The following is an 8,612-nucleotide window of genomic DNA, read 5'->3' on the forward strand; positions in this document are numbered from 1 at the left end:
CATTAATTGTTTTTCTAATGTTGAGCCATCCCTGCATACCTGGTATGAATCCCACTTGGTCATGGTGAATTATTTTTTTGATATGTTGTTAATGCTATTGGCTAGAATTTTGTTGAGGATTTTTGCATCTAAGTTGATGAGGGATATAGCCTGTAATTTTCTTTTTTTTGTGGTGTCTTTACCTGGTTCTGGTATCAGGGATATGCTGGCTTCATAGAATGAGTTTGGGAGTATTCCATCCTTTTCTATGCTCTGAAATACCTTTAGTAGTAGTGGTGTTAACTCTTCTCTGATGCTTGGAAGAACTGCAGTGAAGCAGTCTGGGCCAGGGCTTTTTTTTTTTGTTGGGAGTTTTTTGACTACCTTTTCAGTCTCTTCTTTTGTTATCAGTCCATTTAGTTGTTCTACCTCTGTTTGTGTTAGTTTAGGTAGGTAGTGTGTTTCTAGGAATTCATCCATTTCTTCTGGGTTTTCAAATTTGTTACAAGAGTACAATTTTTTGTAGTAATCTGATATGATTCTTTTAATTTCAGTTGGGTCTCTTGTGATATCACCCATCTCATTTCTTATTCAGGTTATTTGCTTCCTCACCTGTTTTTCTTTTGTCAGTTCGGCCAGTGGTTTATCAATTTTGTTAATTTTTTCAAAGGACCAGCTTTTGGTCTTGGTAACTCTTTCAATTGTTTTTGTTTTCTATTTCATTAAATTCTGCTCTAATTTTTATTATTTGTTTTCTTCTGGTGCCTGAGGGTTTCTTTTCTTGCTGTCTTTCTATTTGTTCAAGTTGTAGGGATAATTCTTTGATTTTGGCCCTTTCTTCTTCTTATATGTGTGTGTTTATTGATATAAATTGACCTCTGAGCACTGCTTTCGCTGTGTCCCAAAGGTTCTAATAGTAAGTGTTTTCATTCTTATTGGATTCAATGAATTTCTTTATTCCATCCTTAATGTCTTCTATGACCCAGTCGCTTTTGAGCAGGGCGTTGTTCAGTTTCCCTGTGTTTGATTTCTTTTCCCTGCTTTTTCTGTTACCTTATGGTCAGAGAAGATACTTTGTAATATTCTGATGTTTTGGATTCTGCTAAGGCTTGCTTTATGACCTAATATGTGGTCTATTCTAGAGAATGTTCCAAGTGCACTAGAAAAGAAAGCATACTTGGCTTCTGTTGGGTGAAGTGTTATGTATAAGTCTATGAGGTCAAGTTGGTTGATTGTGGCATTTAGATCTTCTGTGTCTTTACTGAGCTTCTTTCTAGATGTCCTGTCCTTTACTCAAAGTGGTGTGTTGAAGTCACCTACTATTATTGTGGAGCTGTCTATGTCACTTTTCAATGCTGATAGAGTTCGTTTTATGTATCTTGCAGCCCTGTCATTCGGTGCATAAATATTTAATGTGGTTATATCCTCCTGGTATATTGTCCTTTTAATCATTATATAGTGTCCTTCCTTATCCTTTGTGGTGGATTTAAGTTTAAGGTCTATTTTGTCAGAAATTAATATTGCCACTCCTGCTCTTTTTTGATTGTTGTTTGCTTGATATATATTTTTTCCATCCTTTGAGTTTTAGTTTGTTTGTGTCTTTAAGTCTAAGGTGTGTCTCTTGTAGGCAGAATGTAGAGGGATTGTGTTTTTTTATGCATTTTGCCACTCTCTGTCTCTTTATTGGTGCATTTAGTCCATTTACACTCGGTATAATTACAGATAGGTATGAGTTTAGTGCTGTCATTTTAATGTCTTTTTTTGTGTGTTGTTGACAGTTTTTTTCCCACTTAATTTTTTGTGCTGAGTAGTTTATATATTGTCTTCTCCTCTTATTCATTGGTGTTGATTTTGTTTCTGCTGAGTCTCTATTTTTTTCTTGTATTTTATTTTGATGAGTAAGATAGTCTCCTTTGTGGTTACCTTAATATTTACCCCTATTTTTCTATGTTTAAACCTAACTTGTCTTCCTCTCCATATGAAAGATCTATGACTACATTTCTTAATCCCTCTTTATTGTTTTAATGTTTTCTTCCTTTACATAATACATTGCTGTTTCCCTGTTGTGAGCTTTTTTTTTTTTTATCTTGATTTAGTTTTGTGATTTTCCTGTCTGGGTTGAGATCTGATTGTTCTGTCCAGTGTTCTAGTCTTGGGTTGATACCTGCTATTATCGATCTTCTAACCAAAGAACTCCCTTTAGTATTTCTTGTAGTTTTGGTTTGGTTTTTATGAATTCCCTAAACTTCTGTTTATCTGGAAATGTCTGAATTTCACCTTTATATCTGAGAGACAGTTTTGCTGGATATATGATTCTCGGCTGGCAATTTTTTTCCTGCAATGCTTTATACAGGTCATCCCATTGCCTTCTTGCCTGCGGGGTTTCTGCCGAGTAGTCTAAGTTTATTCTTATTGGCTCTCCTTTGTAGGTGAGTTTTCATTTATCCCTAGCTGCTCTTATAATTCTCTTTATCTTTGGTTTTGGCAAGTCTGATTATGTATTGGTGACTTTCTTTTAGAATCTACCTTATGTGGAGTTCGATGAGCATCTAGGATAGTTATCTTCTCATGTTTTATGATACCAGGGAAGTTTTCTAATGAAAAATCTTCAACAATTCTCTCTGTATTTTCTGTTGTGCCTCCGTGTTCTGGTACTCCAATCACTCATAGGTTATTTCTCTTGATAGAGTCCCACATGTTTCTAAAGGTTTCTTCATTTTTTAAAATTCTTTTGTCTGATTTTTCTTCAAATATATTGGTGCCAAGTGCTTTATCTACAAGCTCACTAATTTTGCCTTTCACTTGCTCAGTTCTGCTCATCTGACTTTCTATTGAGTTGTCTAATTCTGTAATTTTATTGTTAATCTTCTGAATTTCTGATTGCTGTCTCTCTACAGATTCTTGCAGCTTATTAAATTTTTGATTATGTTCTTGAATAACTTTTAATTTCTTCAGCTGTTTTATCTGTGTGTTCCCTGGCTTGTTCTGCATATTGCCTGATCTCCTTCCTAATTTTGTTCCTGATGTCTTGAACAGTTCTGCATATTAATCTTTTGAATTCTGCATCTGGTAATCCCAGGAAGGCACCTTTACCCAGAAGATCTCTTGATTTTTTATTTTGAGAGCTTGTTGTGGTGATGATGGTCTGTTTTTTTATGTGACTTGATATTGACTGTTGTCTTCAAGCCATCGATGTTATTGTATTAGTTTATGCTTGCTTACTGTATCCTAGCTTCTTTGTTTTGTTTTGATATGCCCAAATTGGTTGACTGAGTGAGCTAGCTTGATTATTTTCACCTTTGATGCTCTGTGGTCCTGTCACCAGATAGCTAGAGCTGTTATCAGGTATATTAGTCTAGGAGTCCATTCACTTTTCTTGTATGAATTCAGCTCAGGTGTCCAGTTAGCTGATCATCAAGTGTGTGGTACAGGCTCTGTTCTACAGTCTTAGAGGGGCAGGGGCAATTGGTGTAGGTACCGGTATCTGGTTGTAGCAGGGAGTTATGCTCTGAACAAGGCAGGGGGGAGAGGACCATCCCCTGAATGTCTGTGATGAAAGCACGTTCCTGTTCCCCAGAGTGTACAGGTGGGTGTGTTCTGCAGATGGACCATGGGCACCCAATACTTTTGTTTGTAAGGACTGGGAGGTAGCAGTTATCTTTGGACCCCTGTCACGGGTGGGTGGGTGATCTGAGTGGAGTCACCAGTCCTCAGGGCCCTGATTTGGGTAGGTGAGGATCCCATTTAATAGGCAAGGCAGTGTCAAATATCAAACACCCACCTCTTCACTGCACAGCCAAAATGGTTGCAGTCTCCCAACAAGGGCCTATTCTCCTGAAATAGGTGCACACAAGTCCATGCAAGGGGGAAAGGCATTCAAAGTCCATGGACCATTTATGCCTGGATAGGAACCGCTTCTCTCCTGAGCTCCCCTGGTTATTGGACCTGGCAAATTATCTTTTCCCCTAATTATGAATTTGTCTCTACTCCATGGCTGGGAGGATGGCTCAGGGTGCTCTACATGGCCTATCTCAGGCCCAGGGAAATCAACTGCCACCAAAGCCAACTTGGGGGCTGGGGGCATGGTAAAATATACTCAAGTACTTAGCTTTTGCCAAGCATGCTGTTCTTCTCTGGTTCTGGAAGTGTGATTAGGCTCTGGTGCTGGCTGCTTCTCCTTTAGGAATCTGCAGCTGAACACTACCACCAGCCTGCCACAGCTGCACCCATGAATGGTGCCTGAGGGATCCTGGTGTTTCAGGTCCAGTAACTCCTCTCCGCTTCTGAACCGTCTCTCCCTCCCCCTGCTTCTCTGGCTGTTTTCTAACTTTGCCTGTGATGTTCGGTGCTCCAAGCTTGTCATAAATATAATCGTTTCACTTGTTTTTTGGGTCTTTGTTATAAGAGGGATTGCGGGAAGTGTCTGGCTATTCTGCCATCTTGGCCCCGCCTGCCTGGATTTTGATATATTTTCTGAACTGTAATATTTTTGCCCAATGTCAGATTTATTAATGTCATGGAAATTTACAGTTGGAAGGAACCGACTCCCACAATTTCTTCATTTTACAGATGTAGAAATTGGGGCTCAAAGAGATTGGATATTATACCACAGCTATGTATCTAGTTATTGGCATTTTCTTGAGTAATTTCCAGTCCATTACAATTTTTATAAAGTTCCTGGATTGACGAAGGTGGGCAAGGCTGGTTTATGTTTTTCCATGAACCATTTTGCCCTCTATCTCTACAGGAAGCACATTCTAGAAGGAATTGGGGTTGGGGTATGAGAAATTTATCGTAGTGTGAGATAAGCTGTAAATTATTCTTTCACTCCCAAAGTTTGGAATCCTTTTCCAGGGCAAAGAGTCCTCAGTTGCTGTAAATGGTTAAATGCTCAACTACTTGTCAAAAGGTTGGTGGTTCAAACCCACCCAGAGGCACGTCGGAAGACAGATGTGGTGATCTGCTTCTGAGAGGTCATAGCCTTGAAAACACTATGGAGCAGTTCTACCCTGCACTTAAGGGGTCACTGGGAGTTGGAATCGACATTAACAACTTACAGGGCAAACTAGATTCTTTCACATTCATCTCCTTTATTATTACAATAATTCTGTGAAGGTATCATTTTCCCCCTTACAGAAGAGTAAACTCTTTCAGATTGACTAAGTAACTTGCTCAGGGTTACAAACAGTGTCCTGCCTGTAAATTCCAAAGCCATTGCCATATTATTTACATCATAGCTGCTGCTTCTTGTACGTAGTACCCGGCTCAGTAGCTCTCAAACTTGAATGGATGTTACAATCACCCTGGGAAATTTAAAAAATCCTGAGGCCCAGGTCCTATCCCAGACCAAATAAATAAAAATATCTAGAAATGGAGTTCCGGCATCGGATTAAAAACAAAAACAAAAACTCCCTAGGTGATTTGAAGGTGCAGTGAAGGTTGAGAAGCACTGATCAAGCATAACATACATATGAAATATTATCAAGTATAACACTGTACAGTGTTCTTTGGGAGATGTAGAAATAAGAGGTAAGACATGGCCCCTGACTTTAAGGAACTTTGAATTTGATTGAAAAGACTCTTGCCAAAAAAGTGGTTTTTTAATAACACAGTACAAAAATGGTCACTAATATGTGCTCGCTTCGGCAGCATATACACTAAAAAAATGGTCACTAATAATGTAATGCAGTCACTCATTGTCAGTAAGCGATGTCATAGGTTTTAGTGGAAAGTGTTTACGAAATGGACTACTTTTTTTCTCCAGAGCGTGTAGCATGAAATGGTGATTAAATAATTGCCAATCCTTATCCTATACCACCAAGTAATAGTACTAGCTGCCTCCTGTGTGCCGGACATTTTATATACCTAATTCAATCTTCTCGACTGCCTAGCAGTTAGATATTCCTATTGTATTTTACTGCAGAAAAACTAAAGCTTACAGATAGTAAGTTATTTGTCTAAGGTCTGGGAGCCAGATTTTGAATGTAGGTCTGTTGGGAACCAAAGTCTATGCTCTCTGACCATTAAGTTAGACCACTTGGTTTCAGTAAGTGCATGGTCAGTAGCAGCTAGGGTGAGATGGATGCCATAAAATATTTCCTAAGATTTTAGTATGTTTACACATCTTAATTATTTTTCAAACTGTATTTTTTGAAAAATTTCAAAGCACTGGAAAATTGAAAGAATAATACATTTAACACTGTATAGCATTTATATAGATTTATCAATTGTTAACATTTTACTACTTATGCTTTTACTATTCGTTTACATATGTGTGTATATATGTGTGTGTGTGTATGTATATATATATATATATATATATATATATACCCACATAAACCAAAAAAACCAACCCTGTTACTGTCGAGTCAATTTTGACTCGTAGCGACCCTATAGGACAGAGTAGACCTGCCCCATAGGGTTTCTAAGGAATGCCTGATGGATTTGAACCACCAATGTTTTGGTTAGCAGCTGTAGCTCTTAACCACTACACCACCAGGGTTTCCATATACCTACCTACATATATATATATATATATATATATATATATATCTTTTTATTTTCTGAACCATTTGAAAGGAACTTGTAGGCATCTTTATAGTACACCCAATGAATACACACAGTATGCATGCTGCCTAAGAATAGGGACAATCTGCTATATAACCACTATACTATTTATACCAAAGAAAGTTAACATTAATTTAATTTTGCCATCTAATATGCAGTACCATTTAAAAATTTCACCAATTACACACAAAATGTCTATTATAGTTTGCTTTGTTAACCCAGAATCTAATCAAGGTTTACTAATTGTGTTTTGTTGCAATGTTTCATCACTTTTAGTCTAGAAGTGGTCTCCTACTTTTTCATGTCATTGACTGTTTTGAAGGATCTAGGCCAGTTGCTGTATTAGTTTCTTATGAGTACCATAACAAGGTACTACAGACTGGGTGGCTTAAAGCATCAGAATTTATTGCCTCATAGTTTTGGAGGCTAGAAGTCTGAATTCAGGATGTTGGCAGGACCATGCTCTCTCTGAAGGCTATAGGGGAAGATCCTTTCTTGTCTCTCCCAGTTTCTGGTAGCTCAGGTGTTCCTTGGCTTATAGTTTTAGCCTAACTCTTGCATTCTTTCCTCTGTGTTTGCCTCTTCTGTTTTTGAGGGCACCAGTCAGGTAGGATTAAGATCCACCCTAATCCAGTATGACCTCGTGTTTACTTAATTGATAACATCTTCAAAGACTCTATGTCCAAACAAGGTCACATTCACAGTACAGGGGCTCAGGCTTCAACATATCTTTTGAGGGACATAATCCATAACAGTTGCCTTGCAAAATATCTCCTTTTCTGGATTTGTCTGGTTGTTTTCTCAATGTCAGGTTAAATATTCTTGGCAAGAATACTGTGTTTATTTCTTATCAGAATTCATCAGGAGGCACATATTAGTTTTTTTTCACTATTGGTAACATTCAGTTGGATCACTTAGATGGTGATGTCACACCTAATTTTTCCCTTGTAAAGGTAATCTGTGAGGTCATATTTTAAAACCAATAATCTTTTACCCAATGGTTTTAATGTCCATTGATGATTCTTACACTGGGGGTTGCAAAATGGTAATTTTCAAATTCTATCATTTCCTCTGTATTTATCAGTTGGTATTGACACGCACTGGGTTTTATTCTCCTATGAGGAAACACTGGTGGCGTAGTGGTTAAGTGCTACATCTGCTAACCAAAGGGCTGGCAGTTCGAATCCGCCAGGTGCTCCTTGGAAACTCTATGCGGCAGTTCTACTCTCTTCTATAGAGTCGCTGTGAGTCGGAATCTACTTGACGGCACTGGGTTTGGTTTGGTTTTGATTCTACTATGAAGCAGAACTTTCTTCTTTAAAAATTTTTTCCTTTCTCTCTTTTTCCTTTTCTCTCTTCTCCTTCTCCTTATTCCCCTTCTTCTGGGTATCACAATGGACTCATGCATTTCTTTTTCATTTAATGTATTAAAATCTATTATCATCATTATTTTGATGTGCAAATTGTCAAATATGTGTCTAGTACGATCTCTTTCAAGCCAGCTCTAGTTTCTTTTAGCATGACTCTATTAGTGTTTGAGCACTTCCTTGCTTTCTTTCTTGAGATGTTCCACGCTCACCTTGTATTTTTTGTATCCTAACCATTCCTGGAATCAGCCATTTCTTCAAGGAACACTGGTTCATATAATAGGAAATGGTCTTTAGACACAGTACGTGTGCTCATTATTACTTGTTTTTATTATCTTGTGAATCCGTTATTTTTAATAGAGTTCTCCGTATTATTCTTTAATTCATTTATTCATCAGTATTTACTGAGTGCGTGTTATGTTTCAAGCCACTTTGTGAGTTTCCAGGTGCTTTTTTTTTTTTCTAAATTGCACTCTTGAAAAATTAGTCTCTAATTCAACAAAGCCTTCATTGGTACAGGTTCTATAGCTATAATATGGAGAACCCAACCCTTTTGGGTTGGGTTCTCCATATTATAGCTCTCCATATTATAGCTAATTGCACTCTTAAAGAATTAGTCTCTAATTCAATAAAGCCTTCATTGGTACTGGTTCTATAGCTATAATATGAAGAACCCAACCCAAAAGGGTTGGGTTCTCC

Source organism: Loxodonta africana, chromosome 10, assembly GCF_030014295.1.
Source record: "Loxodonta africana isolate mLoxAfr1 chromosome 10, mLoxAfr1.hap2, whole genome shotgun sequence".
Taxonomy (NCBI): Eukaryota; Metazoa; Chordata; class Mammalia; order Proboscidea; family Elephantidae; genus Loxodonta; species Loxodonta africana.